This window comes from Rhinolophus sinicus, chromosome 17, assembly GCF_057876585.1.
Source record: "Rhinolophus sinicus isolate RSI-liver-muscle chromosome 17, RSI-T2T, whole genome shotgun sequence".
Lineage (NCBI taxonomy): Eukaryota > Metazoa > Chordata > Mammalia > Chiroptera > Rhinolophidae > Rhinolophus > Rhinolophus sinicus.
The window spans coordinates 152,036,891-152,052,740 of NC_142517.1; the positions used below are offsets into that span (position 1 = coordinate 152,036,891).

At 37.3% G+C, this 15,850-nt stretch overlaps 1 long non-coding RNA gene across 1 annotated transcript in view; it reads right to left on the bottom strand.

The window, feature by feature from the left end:
• Positions 1-430: 430 nt before the first annotated feature.
• Positions 431-15,850, bottom strand: part of LOC109445161 (uncharacterized) — a 92,900-nt gene continuing 77,480 nt past the window's right edge. Inside the window, exon 3 of the long non-coding RNA XR_002137006.3 lies at positions 431-879. This is a non-coding gene — a long non-coding RNA (uncharacterized LOC109445161). The remainder of the gene's footprint in view (positions 880-15,850) is intronic.

The window sequence follows — 15,850 nt, forward strand, 5'->3', positions numbered from 1 at the left end:
GAAAAGCAGGATTCTATTCGTATTGGGGACCAGAGAATCTATAGTTCAGCATTCACTTTGTCATTTTGTGTGGGAAGCATCCCAAACCTGGGACCCCTGAGGCCTGTTTCCTAAAGTGGATGAGAATAGATCCCATGGCTACTTGAGGGCTTGCAACTATAGAGCCATACACAGCACACAGCCTTGTAAATCCCCATGCAGTTGGTCAGAATCCACCCTGGGCCATATACTGAAGTGGATGACTTACCCTCACGCACCTTTCTCCCCTTCATGGAAAGGCGCTCTCGTCTTTCAAAAACAGTTTTTCCACCCTCAAGAGCCCTATAGCAACCAGCTCTCCAAAACCATCAGATGAACACACTAAAATTATAGTAGACTTACTGTTTATTTGAATTTTAAAAGAATACAAAATTATTTAAAATTAGCATAAGTAGTAAATTCTGATGAGGGAATGACAGTCTTTAAGACAGATTGAGGAGGATGAATGAGAGAAGACAGCCTGAGACCAACAACTACGCCAAGTTAGCACCTAGCCTCCGAGTCAGTGCACAACATTGCCACCTTGTGCAAGCAGCAAGGTCACATGAGTCACTTGTAATGCTCACCAAGTAGTTCTGGTTCTCCCCTTTCAGGCCTGAGGCAGGATTCTATTCCTTGGGTCCCTTGCAGGGTGTGGCTATGTAACAATTCCTGGCCGGTGAGTTGTGAGATGTGTCACACTTCTGCGCTAGTGTCACACTAGTGCAGACTAGCACTTCCTTAAGCGCTAGACTAGCACTTCCTTGCTAGTCTAGGCCAATGTGAGACCCTGCAGAATTCTTTCCCTCTGCCATGGAGATCAGCAACCTTCCTCATAACAGATGCTCCATCACCTGGGTCCTGGAGAAGGAAATAAACCTATGTGAGCAAGAAATAGACCTTTGTTGTTTTAAGCCTCTAGTATTTGGGGATTATTTGTTACCACGATATACCGCAGACTTTCCCTACTGATACATCTGGGAGACACGGGAAATATGCACAAATGACTCAGAATGGCCTTCGGGTTTTACAAAGGTAGCAATGACTGTGCAGTTGTTAAACTGTACGCTTGGTTTCTCCCCCTTTAGTTTTGTAAAACAATATTTACTTGCTCATTAAGGCCTTTTCCCAAACACAGATTTTCACTACATCCCTGGAAAGTGTTAAAATTATCGAATTTGGAAACTAAGGAAATGAAACACAGTGTCTCTTTTTCTCTTTCTCCCTCCCTCCTAAAGTTTGTTGGAAAATTCCCTTAAAAAAAAAAAAAAAGAAAAGTGGGTATCTAAATAACTAGCACAGCTACAGATTTTATTAAAGTGCTATGTAGAAAATTGTGTATGCACAGGAAAGGGTTATATAATTTCATGTGCTAACCTAAAAATAAAAAGTATTTCAAAGTGAAAGACAATAAGCATTTATTTGAGATCCATAAGAATAGCTATTCTGGACACACTGGTCCAGGCAGAAGACCAAACAGTGTCCTGATTAAGATACAAAGGCAATGGGTATTTATGAGAAGGGGAACAATTACATCAATAGAAAGAAGGCATCTCTATTGACGCAGATAACACAATATAGTGATGCTAATTCAATGTTTTACATTTTCAGTTTGGTAGTCATCAGTCCAGTAGTCATAATAACTATTTTCTTATCTTTGCAAACAGCTCTTTCAGACACGATGTTGCCCTAGGCCCAACCCAAAGGTTATTTTGCCCTATTTTAACATTCCAGAGGTCTGAGGCATAAGATGTGCAAGGCAGTTCCTCTGGCACAGCAGCCCAGCTCCACTTTAAAGTGGCTCCATTTTTGTTATTGTTTACACATGGCACTCTATAAATGCTTTAGTTTGTCATGTTAACCATATAGAGAAGAGGTCATTCATCCCTGGAGTAAATTGCTATAAGCAGAGAAAATCTTGGGAAAAAACAGAACTGGGCTCTAAGGATAACACCATGCCACGTTTCTATAGCACTTTACAATCTGACGAGTACTTTCTTCCATTTGACTTTTCTCAGGCTCTTTATCTTGCATGTATCTCTTCTCTGTACTTATACGTCCATGCAACAATACTGCATTTTCCAGGACAAGTTCTCTTAGTGCCACATTATTGGCATGGAAATTGAAGTTCAGTGCAGCTAAGTGATTAACTTGTCCAAGATTTCATAGGCAATAAGTGACAGAGTCAAGATTCATAATCAGATTTTCTGACTAAGTCCAGGGAATTCTTTCACGGTGCCACTCTGCTCCATGGAAATAGGACCAATGGAAAGAAAAAGCTGAGCGAAGTCTCAGCCTACAGTCAGGAAAAACTCCCTGAATGAGGTGATGCCTGAGCACATCCCATCCCTACACTGCTGGTGCAGGGAAGACTGTCTGTCTTCCCAACTCCTTAGTGATTATCTTTATCTTCAGCGTGGAGCTAAACTGTTGTTGAACGAATGAGCACATATATTGAATGAGTAAAAATGTTATTTTTATATGCACAATGAACTTTTATTCTCGAGATGCACATTTAATTCCTGAACTCACAATCCCAGCCCTTGATCCCAGGCTCCACCCCTCCTGCATTTGCAGGACCCAGGGCAACTGTATGCATGGGAGCTCACGTTCTATACATCCGGTTACTTTAAAAATAGAAAGCAAGGGGCCGCCGGATGGCTTAGTTGATTAGAGAGTGAGCTCTGAACAGCAGGGTTGCCGGTTCAATTCCCACATGGGATGGTGGGCTGCACCCCCTGCAACTAATATTGAAAACGGCAACTGGACTTGGAGCAGAGCTGCACCCTCCACAATTAGTTTGATGGGCCCTGGAATACAGTTCCCCAGTATTCCCCAATAAAATTTATTTTAAAAAAATAGGAAGCAAGCTAACAAGCACTTAGCTAAAATATATTCTATTCTATTATCTTGACAAATACATCTTCATAATGATTTTTAAAAATTGTGTCAAGCTATGATTTTTATACAACTGAGATTTGTCAAAAATACTAAAAATGACTGAATTAATTTTTATCATGCACATCTGTTGGTAGGCCAGTAATGTTCAAATGAGAAATAAAATGAGGACACATATAATTAGTAAATTATTGTATATTTGTTCCATGAAATGTTTCTTTCTTGTTTTAATTTCAGTAGAATCACTAACACTGTTGTTATAATCAAGACTTTCACGTTGTGTTTTATAGACAGTAATGTCATATTAGACAATCTGTCCTGAGTCGTTGTTTATAAGTAGGTTTTTGTTTGCTCCAGTTTGAAGATTCTTTGCTGAGGCACTAGCCACAGGAATTTTCAAATTATTAATGCAGTAGATTTAGAAATGAATAAGATATACATATCGTGTTCAAACGTAATAGAATCATGTATGACAAGTTGTTATTACAGAAAACACTATAAAATATTTTTAATTTCACTATTTGCATAGCTATTGCTTATGTTACAACTTTTATCATCTCTTAAAGCAAAATGTAGACCCATTGAGTCATGTAAAGAATCAATATTCTTTACATGCCTCATACATTTTAAGTTTATACCTATATACATACACATTTGAGTAATGTAAATTATTTAATATTGCAGAATTTCTATAGCCTTTTGCAACTGTTTCAAATATTGCACCAATTTATGAGCACTTCTGGAACCACAAACTGGAACAAGAAGTGAAGCAAGAAAATAGACTCTCGGTACTACTGGGAAACATTATCATATAAGAGTCTATTTCGTTCATGCTAATTAAGAGGAAGAATTTGACAAGTTAATATATTTATATTTTTCGCTAACCTAAGTGTTTCCACTCCTTAATTACTCCTGGACTGAAAGTGGTGTGTATTTCCAATATCAACGGTGATTCAGCCTACACACCTTTATGCCACTTGAACAGTTGACTTTTTTTTATTAGTTTCAGGTGTACAAAACAACATAGTGATTAGACATTTATATACCTCACAAAGCGATAACCCCAATAAGTCTATTACCCATCTAACACTATACATAGTTACTATATTATTGACAATACTTTACTACTATTTTTCTAAATTATAGTTGACATTCAAAATTAGTTTATATTAGTTTCAGGTATACGGTATAGTGGTGAGACATGTAATTTATGAAATGATCCCCCCGATAAGTCTAGTACCCACCTGACACTGTATATAGTTTTTACAATATTATTGACTATATTCCCCATACTGTACTCTACATTCCCGTGATGATTTCATAACTACCAATTTGTACATTTTAATCCCTTCACCTGAACAGTTGACTTTTGTTTTTGAGGAAATCAAGGCAGATTTTACAGATGTGCTTCTCTGGGGCCTGAATAACATTTAGTTATGAAAATGAATGGTTAGCATCACCAAGTGTCAGAGCCACCCATGTGTTCTTTAAGGGCTTTATTTTATGTATAATACAAGGCCCCTCTACAGTAAGGAACCAGGGCAGAGGCCCCTTTGGCCTGGGCTAAGAGCTGTACTGCTGAAGATCCATCACGGCGATGGTGAGGGACACTGCAAAAGACATTAAGCCACTTCTGTAGATTCCTCAGGAGAGATTTTGCCACCCCCTTTTCACTTTATCTGTTTATCATCAATTATTCATGGCTGAGGATATGTAAGAAAAATAACATAGAAATAGTACTATTTAGCACATATATTCTCAAGTACCGATACAAGCATTTTACATGCATTATCACATTTAGTCCTGACAACAACCAGTGAGGTAGATAATCTTACTCTTCCCCTTCTTATAAATGAAAAAATTGAGACGCACAAACGTTAAGTAAACTGCCTCAGGTCACAGAGCTGGTATATTCAAGCTGGTACTTAAAATCAGGAAGCCTGCTTCTAGAGCCTTCACTCATAGGACATAAATTAGTCATGATCTTTTTATTTGGTGACTTCCTCCGTCTTCAGTTCTTAATGGTTGTTTGCTTTTGGTCACATAAAGTAATTATCAAAAACGTGCATATAGACAAGCACGTAGAGAATGTTGAGAGTGCTTGGGTTGAAATCCTAGCTCTACCACTTACCAACTGCAAGACCTTGAAAGTCACACACTACAAAGCAGAGATAGTTATAGTATGGACCCCATAGGGTTCGTATAAGGAATAAATGAGTTATTAATGAAAAGCACTCATAATAGTAGTGCCATGGAAATATTTGTTTCTGTTGGTGTCGTTATATATGGTTTATTTTCTGAGTTCTCCAGTAGGGATAAAAATAGGACCTTCCTCAGAGCTTTGTTGAGTGTTAGGTGAGTGAAAATATGGAAGGCACTTAGAACAATGCCTGACACAGAAGAAATGCTGTGTTTGCTAATTATATCATCATCACTACTAATGATGATGATGGGGGGGGGGGTGTTTTATTTTCTGAGCCTCCCAACACATGACAAATATCTTTTCATTTCTTTCACCCTTGAATGAAAATTCAGCTCAATATGAATAGTTGGGTCAATTGCTTTTTGTGCCTGAAAACTTTTCATATCGGTGGCACTAATTTCAAACTTTTTTTATTTTTTTGCCCCAGCATGGAAGCATAAGGCACACTCCCAGCAGTAGCAAGGGCTATTGAGATATTTTAATACTATTTAAGTGGTAAGCAGAAAGAACAAATAAGGGGAGAGAGAAAATTAAGCATGAAAAAAAAAAATAAAGAAGGATAAAAAGAGTAAGGCCTTGGAGGAACTGAAAGGAACGGAACTCTAAGCAGTTGTTAAGGAATTAACCTTAGGAAGGAACAGGGGTACATCTTCATTGTAACATGAAGTAACAAAGAAAGGGTTGTGAGAATGCAGTTTATAGGTTTGTTGATGGGATGTAGGGAAATTTCTCTCTGGTGACCTCAATTTTCCCTACAAAATAGGAAGTGAAATCATCTGCTGGTAATGTGGGTGGAAGTGGTTATGAAGAAGAGAATAGGGGAAGTTGAAAGTACTAGTTGTGGAGAAGGGGAGAGATGAGGGACAGTGTTGAGGGCCTACATGACTTAACGATGCCTCAGCAGGCGTGATGTGGTTGTGTAGTTTCCTGCAGCAGTGCTCAGAAATGCTGCATGGGCACTGGGAAGACAGCATGACGGGGAGCAGGGGGCTTGCAAGACTGTTACAATGGAAGGAAAACAGAAGTCTGAAGATACTGACAAGACGTAGAATGAAGTGATAAACCATAATGTCTAGATTAAATTGAGAAGGAAGAAGACAGGACGGAGTTAGAAGGGAAAAAGTGGGGTTTATTTGGGGATGTCAGTGAGTTTAAAGAACAGATAATGTGGGAGTAACCTTGTGAGAAGTTTGCAAAGCAGTGTAACTGTGGTCAGAGATTACTAGTAAACTGTACAGATTTGAATATAATATTTCAGAAGTGAGCAATTCTGGATTATGACAATATCAGGATGCCCCCCAACCAATGAAGGAGAGAGAGTGGGCTGAACAGGAATGAGAGTGAAGATTATGGAGATGAGAAAATAAAGAAATTGAGAGTCCAGGCATTTGGATGGTGAATTCGTTTACTAAGGCTGTCATAACAAAGTGATACAGACTGGGTAGCTTACACAACAGATATTTATTTTCTTATACTTCTAGAAGCTAGAAATCTGAGACCAAGGTGCCAGGAAAATTGATTTCTTTTGAGGCCTCTCTCCTGCACGTACAGGTGATTGTCTTCTCCCTGTGCCTTCACATCATCTTTCTTCTGTGCATGTCTGTGTCCTAATCTCCTCTTCTAAGGAGGACACCGGTCATTGTATTACCCATTTCAATGATCTCATTTTACTCTTTGAACACCCTATCTCCAAGCAGAGATCCCAGAGATTAGGACTGGTATCTGATTTACCAGAGATTAGGACTTCAACATATGAATCTTGGAAGGACACAGTGCAGCGTATAAGAGATGGGTCACCCTGGAAGAGGCTAAAGGTACTCAGAATGATGGTAGAAAGCAAGGTAGAGATGAAGAGGGTGAATGAGGGACTAAACGCTGCAGTGATTAAGGAAACTGACTAATCCGCTGTTTCATAGAGGTCATGTCTTCTGTTTAGGATTCCAAACCATTTTCTTCTGCATTTTTTTTTTCCATAGACCCATAACCCATGTTATTTTTTTGTTGTAGTGTGAGTTTTTGTCTTTTACCAAAAGACAGGGTGTGTGGTTTGCACAACGCTATCCACTTCAGCAATGGTGTGACCCCCTCACTGGCTATGCAGCTGGAGATCTGGCTGATGTGAAGAGGTCCCGGCCGTGCCCAATATCCAACCCACATTCATCTTATGTAACAGTGCAAGACTGAACTAGAACCCTCTTTTATCCCATGGCTAGATTCTCTGGTACACTGGACACAGGGCATAAAACAAAGCTAAATCTACAACACATATGCACACTGTTAGAACTGTTAGAACTTTCCCATTTTCTGCCCTCTAACATACTAAAAATATCTATTGTTTATTAAACAAAGTATTGTATCAGGCCCTGTGCTTTGAGCTCTACATTCATTACTTTATTTAATACTTATAGCAACCCAGATGATGAAATTAAGTTAAAAAAAAAAAAAGAGTCACCCAGCTGGTAAGTGGCAAATCTGTCTGGTTCTTAAGTACTGTTCTCAACAACAGTGCTTTATTTGTGGGAACCAAATCTCCCCAGATACATGACACATCACCAATCTCATTTCCTGCCAGGGTGTTAATGAATTGATGTAGAAAGTGGGAATGACAGAAAATAGTATGCTTTGAAAAGTACTCGTGCTTCTTGTGCCATCCTGTTTTTTCCCAAGTGTACTAAACCCTGTATCAATTCACCAGGGGTCAATACAGAAATACATGAGTTGCGTTTTGTTTGTTTGTCTGTTTGTTTTTTAACCTTCCTTCAACTTAGCTAGCCTGTTTTATTTCAGGAGGTAAAGATTAGTTAGGTCACAAATTGTTTTTCTCAATCTACTTTTATTTGGCTTGCAGTAACGGATAAATTCCTCACAGGTTTTAGCAATAGATTATCTGTCAGTGTTAGTTTTCAGCATGAGGTAATGTGAGGTTTTGCCTTTTGTCAATGTTTCATAGGCATTTTAGTGTGAGATTGGGAGAAACTGAATCTGGGGCTAATATTTTCATGCCATTTTTTTCATAGAATTTTTAGCCTTTGTGTTTTTAACCTCTTTATTAAACTATCTACCATCTCAGAAAATCACTGCTGTCATTGACAATTTGGTGTCTGAAGATGCTGAGCTAATGCTGGGAGGAACATCTAAATTATACTGAGAATCCACCTCCCCATTCACTAAGTAGCTTTTACCCCTTTTTAGACACTTTGGGCTTTAGAGATTGGGGATAGAAGGATTCAGGTAGAATACAGAGGGTAATTTCTTGCTGTGGAAATTTACCTTTGCAACACCCGCTCTGCTTGACTTGGGTTCAGACTAATAATCAAACTCATGAGACACAAAAAACTTCACCCATCTCCAAATTTACTTTGTTTGAAGAAAGAATCAGAACAAGTAACGGCGCAGTATACAATGACAATATAGTAGAGGCCTCATGACTCCCAGGCACAGCTCCCAATGTCCCAGTATCTATACACTGGTGACTCACATGGTCACGATGACAGATGAAGTTGAGTGGACACAGACCCACTCAGCTCGAGGAAGCCATCAGTTCTGGGGTAACTTCAGCTTTTATACCTAGCTAGTCATGTAGCCGCCTCAGGGGTTTAGGACTCATGCCCTTTCCCTGATGCAGCTGCCTCTCATCAATGCGGGTTAATCACTACTTGATAAACAATCTCAGCCATGAGGTGCAGGCACTTGGTTTGGTATGTCGCAGCAGTCTCACTTATTTTGGATCTGGCAGAGGGAAACGCCTAACAGTCCATTGAGTTGTGTTGCTAAAAGGATAGATAAAGGGAGACTAGACTATGGGTACTGAGCACACAATGCAATGTACAGATGATGTGTTGTAGAAGTGTACATTTGAAATTTATATCATGTTTTTAACCAATGTCACCCATTAAGTGTAATTTTTTAAAAAAGACCAAGGGTCAAATCCTCAGGCATCCTGATGCTAATGAGCCAGAACCTGATGTGAACCCTTTCGTTGAGCCAGCAAAGCCAACTATAAAAACAGGCTTCCACTACCCAAAGTTCACTTACTTTATAGGGAGCACTTTTCATCTTTCAAAAGACAAATGCACCTTTTGAAAAACAGGGAGCGAGGAGAATTTTAATTTCTGGAAGTCCTTTTTCTTGTTTTAAAAAATAAATCGTGGCTTTCTAACCCAAAACACATTTTATTCTAATCAGTGTTCTATCAAATGACTATCCAGAAATGTAGTAACTGAATTAAAGCTTGAAGGAATCTAATCGATCAGAAAACCATATAAAAAATCAGACACATACAATCATTGATAACTCATTTCTGCTATTTTGCTGATCATATACAAAGGAAGATATTGCCCATAATGTAGATAATTTTATTTCTATACGCATGTACTATATGTGGGTGTGTGCAAGGAACATTATACTGTTTGAGCTGTAAGGCATATAATAGCTTTCCTTTATATCTTCTTGTCCTCAACCATCTGTTACAGTTATTTATCCTGAAAAAATGATTAAAATTTTTTGTATATATATATATATATGTATATATGTTTATACACACACACACACACACACACATATATATATATACATATATATATACCTAAATTAAAAAGAAAATCTTCGGGAACACTTTATTATGCCTTAAAATCTTTATTATTTTGACACATTTTATTGCTAAATAAAACTGTTTTAATTTAAGCTAAGAAAACTAATTGGCATCAGAAAATAAAAGTTCTTGTAAGTTGTTGGAAGTGTTAGTTCTGGGAATAGCATTTTTATATTTTTCGTATTGATTTGCCTTTGAGAAAACTGCAACCAGAAAGCAGGTGATAAGCCTTTGTTAATGCCTCCGGGAGAAAATGCTGTAGCTACAGACTACTGTTGATAAACAGATTTTGAATTAATTAGTTCTGCATAATTATGTTAGCCATCAAGTCTCTAAAACCAAATGCAATTGGTCTTATATTGCTTTACATGTAAAGAAGAAAGGGGGGAAAATCTTATTGTTTTATAACTTACCTTTTTTTACAGTATAGTTTTAATTTTTTATAAGCAATGATAGAAATTTTCAAAGGGCATATGTTCAAGGCGTATTAAATTTTATGTTTAAATTGATGAGATAAGGGATTCACTTTTTATAAATTGCTACCATTAGTGACAGAACTGGAACTCGAACATGCTACTATTCCTGCTTCACACTTAGAAGTTACATTTTGTTATCAGAAAAATGCCAAAGCAAATATCTTAAGACAAATAACCTGACAATAAAAGGACAGAGCTTTCACTAAGATACTTTCAAGAATTTTGCCCACACACCTACAATAGCAACAAAAATTTTTTAAAGAAATGCGGAGGAAAATGTTTAAAAAGTGATAAACAGGAAAAACTGCAAATATTTCTCACATTAAAGAAGCTTCAGTAAATGGAGAGATAGATGAGGAAATTATATAAAATGATTCAATACCATAGAGATGCTAATTGTTACCAAATCAATATACACACAATACAATTTAATAAAAAGTTTAACTTGAGTTTTTGGAATTTTGGCCAATTTTTTAAAGAAATTATCTAGAAGAAAAATCATGAGGATAAGAAATAAATTTAAAAGATTTGTATGGATAACTGCTCTATTAGAAACTGACATATATCATAAACTACAATAATTTTTAAGAAGCGATACTGACTCATGTAAGAATAGGCAGAAAAATCAATGAAACAGAATAGATGACCCAAAGCCAGGCTAGCATAAGTTAAAATTTACCCGAAGGATGCAATCCAAGCTTTGTACCCAAAAATATATGTTTTACAATTTCCTTAAATAACAAAAATCTTAAGAAAACCCTGAAATAGCCATCCAAAGAGAGTGATTAAACAATGATAGCTTATCTGTCTAGGTGATGGAGTATTATATAATCATTTAAAAGCATAGTTTTGACAAACAAATAATTGCATGGAAAGATGTTCATGAAAAAATATTAAGTGAAAAATATATGATTCAAGGTTATGTATATATCTATGTATTCATATATATACATAAGTGTATTAAATAAAAAATAAATACATTCATTATGCTATACATATTGGATTTAAACGAAACATATCAAAGTATTAAAATTAGCTGCATATAGTAGAATTACATGCTACTCTTTCTGTTTTACATTTATTTGTATTTTTCAATTTTCCCATGATTGTTGGCATCTAGGAAACTTTATATCTACCTCTACCTCAATAAAAGAATGAGATACATAAAATAGTTTAAAAGCTGTTTTATTGTATTTTAGTTTATACTTAAGCTATGGCTTATCCAACTCTGTTAATATTGACTTCAGCAACTTCAAATGCAGAGTCTGTTTTCTCTGCTGTCTCAAATTCGCAAAAAATCAAATGTCATATTTTCCTTAGGGTACAACATGAGCCACCAAACAACCCAACAAGAGCATCTAAATGAGATATATGCCAATATAAGGCAATAATAATTTGCCATTCCAGATCTGACTGTTGTACAATTACGCTGAGTGCAGTGTTACACTTCTCAGTAGAACAAAGCGTACTTTTTTATACCAGGATAATAATTCTCAGTAGAACAAGGCCCATTTACAATTCATCTTTGAATCATTTCCTATGTATTTGGCTGCAAATAACAGAGATCCCTAACTCAAATTTATTTGAAAACTTAGGAAATTTATTATCCTGCGTAAGAAATCTGGAGCTTGGGTGGGCTCCAAGTGATATAATCAATGGCTTAGTTATGCCAAAAGAGGCCCAAGTCCTTTACGCTTCTCCACTCAGACACTGTTAATGTGCCGGCTTTCTTCCCAGGCTGGTTCCCTTCGTGGGAACAAAAGGCTACAGCGGCTTTAGTCATAAAAAATGTCAAGAGGAATAACTCGGACCATCTCTTCATGCATTTCTTTCTTAGAAGCAAGGAAACCTTTCACAGGCTCCCTCATCAGACTACCTACCCCACAAACCTCCTTGGCCAGAACTGGGTCATGTGGCCATTTTAAACCAACATCAAGAGGAAGGGGATTCACATAACTGTCACAGACAATCAGGCTTGGGGTGAGCTTCCCCTGAAACATTTGGAGGATGGACATGTGACCACAGTCTAGATTCTGTTATGAAAAAGGAAGATTGGGTGTGGAGGCAGGAGCAGTGGAGAGGTGGGACGTGACATGAACGTTGTGTAGGCAACCTTTTCTGTTCCAACCCTCCATGTTATTAATGACATGAAAAGAGGGAAGATTCTTTTTTAATTAAAGATAGTAACGGACACTGTGATCGATGCTGAGGATAGGACCTCACTTCTATGGACAGGACCTCGCCTTTCTCCTCCTATAACTATAAAGTTTATAGTTTTAAGAGAGAAGATGCACACGTGAACAGATAGAGTGTGTTACATCATGGTGCCAAGGAGGCTCCTGGGATGGGCACTCAAACAGCCTTGAGTCCCAAAGAAAACACATGTGAGCTGCGTTCTGAAAGTTGAGAAGTGAGACAGGTGGCATGAAGAGCATGGCACACCTGGGGAACTAGACAGCATTGAGGCCACAGAGGTAAGCAGAACAGAGATCATATAAACACTTGAAGGCCATGCTAGGAAGTTTGCATTTTATCTTGAAGGCAATGGGACTCCAATTAATGCTTAGAAACAAGAAATAATATAATCTGATTTCCTTTTTTGAGCATCCGCTCCCTCTTCAGAGGGGAGGATGGATTGGAGGGGTCAAGATTTAGAGAGACCATTTAAATGCTTTTATAGTAAACCAGAGCAGAAATCCAAAAATGAGAGGATAATTTGAGTTCATGGTTTAGGCAATGAGATGGATACCGGTGCTATACACAGAGGGAGAATAAGAGGAAAGATCATGGGTATAGTTTGGGACATCTAAGTGGAAATGGGCAGTAGATAGTACTGTTTGGTTAGGCTGCTTATGTGATAATCAACATTAAATTGCTATTGAATATCCCCATGAAAATCTCATCAAATAATATTAGTACTTGCCAGATTATCCAAGCTTTTTTTTTTCTAGCTATGACATGATTTGAGTGATACGATGAGAAAAAGTCATAGCAAATGTTTTACATGCTGACAATTTAAACTAATAGATATTTTTAGATGTTGTGTAAGAAAAGAGCTCTGGGCTAAAAATGATGCTGACATTTAAAGTTTCTCTGTAAACTTCAGAAATGTATAGCCGTAGACACCAAGGCTAGTTTTTAGAAATAATGCTTAGCACCTAAACTTAATGCTTTTTCAACTTTACTTTCTGTCTTGGGCTCAGATGCCCCATCCCTATGCATTTTTAAAATGTTTACTCTTCTTGGGCCTTAACAGCCTCAGTTATATTGGATTCAGGGTGTTTCTGGCAGGTCTGTCCTTTATAACAAGGCCCTTTTTCCCTCTTTTCAAATCCTTCCGGAGCGCAGAAAATCTAGGTCTTGTTCCCTATTTGAGACAAATGTTTCTCTGTCTAAAGAACGTGGCTATAACTTCTTTTGAAGATTCATCTACACTATGTTTTCAATGAATTTTTGTTTTGTATATTTATGCTATATAGAGGTTCATGGTAGAAATTTGGAAAATACTGAAAAGTATAAAGAAAGTAAAATTGAATCATAATCATACCACCCAGAGATAACAACTGTTAACATTTTGTTATGTATCTTTGTAACATTTCTTCTATGTCTATATGTACTATATATCCCATGTTTCCCCGAAAATAAGACCAGGTCTTATATTAAGCTGTGCTCCAAAAGATGCATTAGGGCTTATGTTCAGGGGATGTCATCCTGAAAAACCTACTAGGGCTTATTTTCTGGTTAGGTCTTATTTGCAGGGAAACACGGTATTTTTTTTTTATAAATGGGGATTTTATCCTACTTAATATTTTGTAAACATGATTTTTGTTTACCATTCATCAGGACCATCTTTCAATATTTTTAGGTGTGGTTCAAGAACATGATTGTTTAAATGGACAAATTACATTTCACCATATCATATGACAGAGACAGTATTTAGCAAGCAATCCCCACTTCTGTGCACAATTTTCAATATTTTATAATGGAAGTAAATGCTGGGTAAACATTTATGACCATAAATCTTTGTGTCTTTCTCTGATTATTAGAAAAAATCCCCAAAGTTGAATTACCATGAATATTTTTAAAACTTTTGGTGCATATTGCCAAATGCTTATTTCTAGAACGTACAAATCTATAGTCACACCACTAGTTTATAAAACCATCTAGCTCAGAGTAAATGACTTGTGTTTTTCCCTCCTTAAGTACCACTTGAACAAGTCTTCTTTGATATTTTCACAGTCCCCAATCAGCTTTCTTAAACTGTGAGGTTGACCAGTGAGGTTCTTCATTTCATTCTGAAACTGTAACCACCTGGGAGGATGAAAGAGCCATGGAATCGGGGCTGATGAGCCAGGTTCTAGTCTTAGCTCTTTTTCAAACTCACAGTGTTGATTCCGGTATCTTAACTTCCCTGGGCTTTGGTTTGCTCTGTCCAAATGACAAGATCTCTATAGTCCCTTTCCACTGAATAGAACAACAACAACAGTTTTGTAAGTAGAACAAGAATTTTGCAAACGGATCAATGGTCTCAGTAAATAATGTTATAGAACAAAAGAACAAGACAAACAAATGAGAAACAGAAACTCATAGAACCAGACAATAGTTTAGTGGTTACCAGAGGGTAAGAGGGGTGGGGGATGGGAGATGAGGGTAAGGGGGATCCAATATATGGTGATGGAAGGAGAACGGACTCTGGGTGGTGAACACACAATGGGATTTATAGATGATGTAATACAGAATTGTACACCTGAAATCTATGTAATTTTGCTAACAATTGTCACCCCAATAAATTAAAAAAAAAAATGTTATAGAATGTGATCTGTGCACACGGCTAACAGTCTTCTCCAAAGGTTGTCTTCCTTTGAGAAGCTAGTATTCCTTCCTCTGCAAGCAGAGCCTGAGGTTTAGACACTGCTGAACTTGGAAGTAGTGGGGTGGTCAGCCACCCAGGTGACGTGATAAGGACAGACCCCCTAATCACCACTGCACCTCATTTATTCCACCATTACAGCTTTACTCCTTATACCTTTTATGCGAATAATCTGAGGAGAAAATTCATAAGCATGGCCTTCAAGAGGCTTGGTCTCTCCTGGGAGTAGGAGTCCTGGGTCCATTTAAAATGCCAGTAGTGCGAGTCAGTGATATAAAAACAACACTAAAATCCCTTAGAAATTATCATAAGACAACGCCTATTAACATTCAAGATGATTTGATAGTACAACTAAAAATCATTTGATTCCACTTCTTCCCTTTTTTTACAACATCACACAGGGCCAACCAAGTGTTTTCCAGACATTTTTATTCTTGCCAGGTTTTCAAAGCTTTTAGCTCATCCATATTTAAATCCTCAGAGGCAATATATCTGTTGAGCAAAATATTTCAGTTATGTTTGGTTGACAGATTTTGAATAAATCATTATTTTTCTGGAAAAGGAAAAGCAAAGCATTAACAACAACACACACGCACACAAATAAAAAAAACCCAAATGATTCAATGAAGTATCAAGTAATCTTACAGATAATAAGGTACCACAGCTATCTTTGGTTACTAAGAACCTCTGCTTTACCCATTACTTATACATGATAAGCAAGCAGACATGCAATTGCCAAATGTCTTGAGGCTCCAGTGAGAGAACACAGGATTATTGCGAGCGTTTGAAGTGAA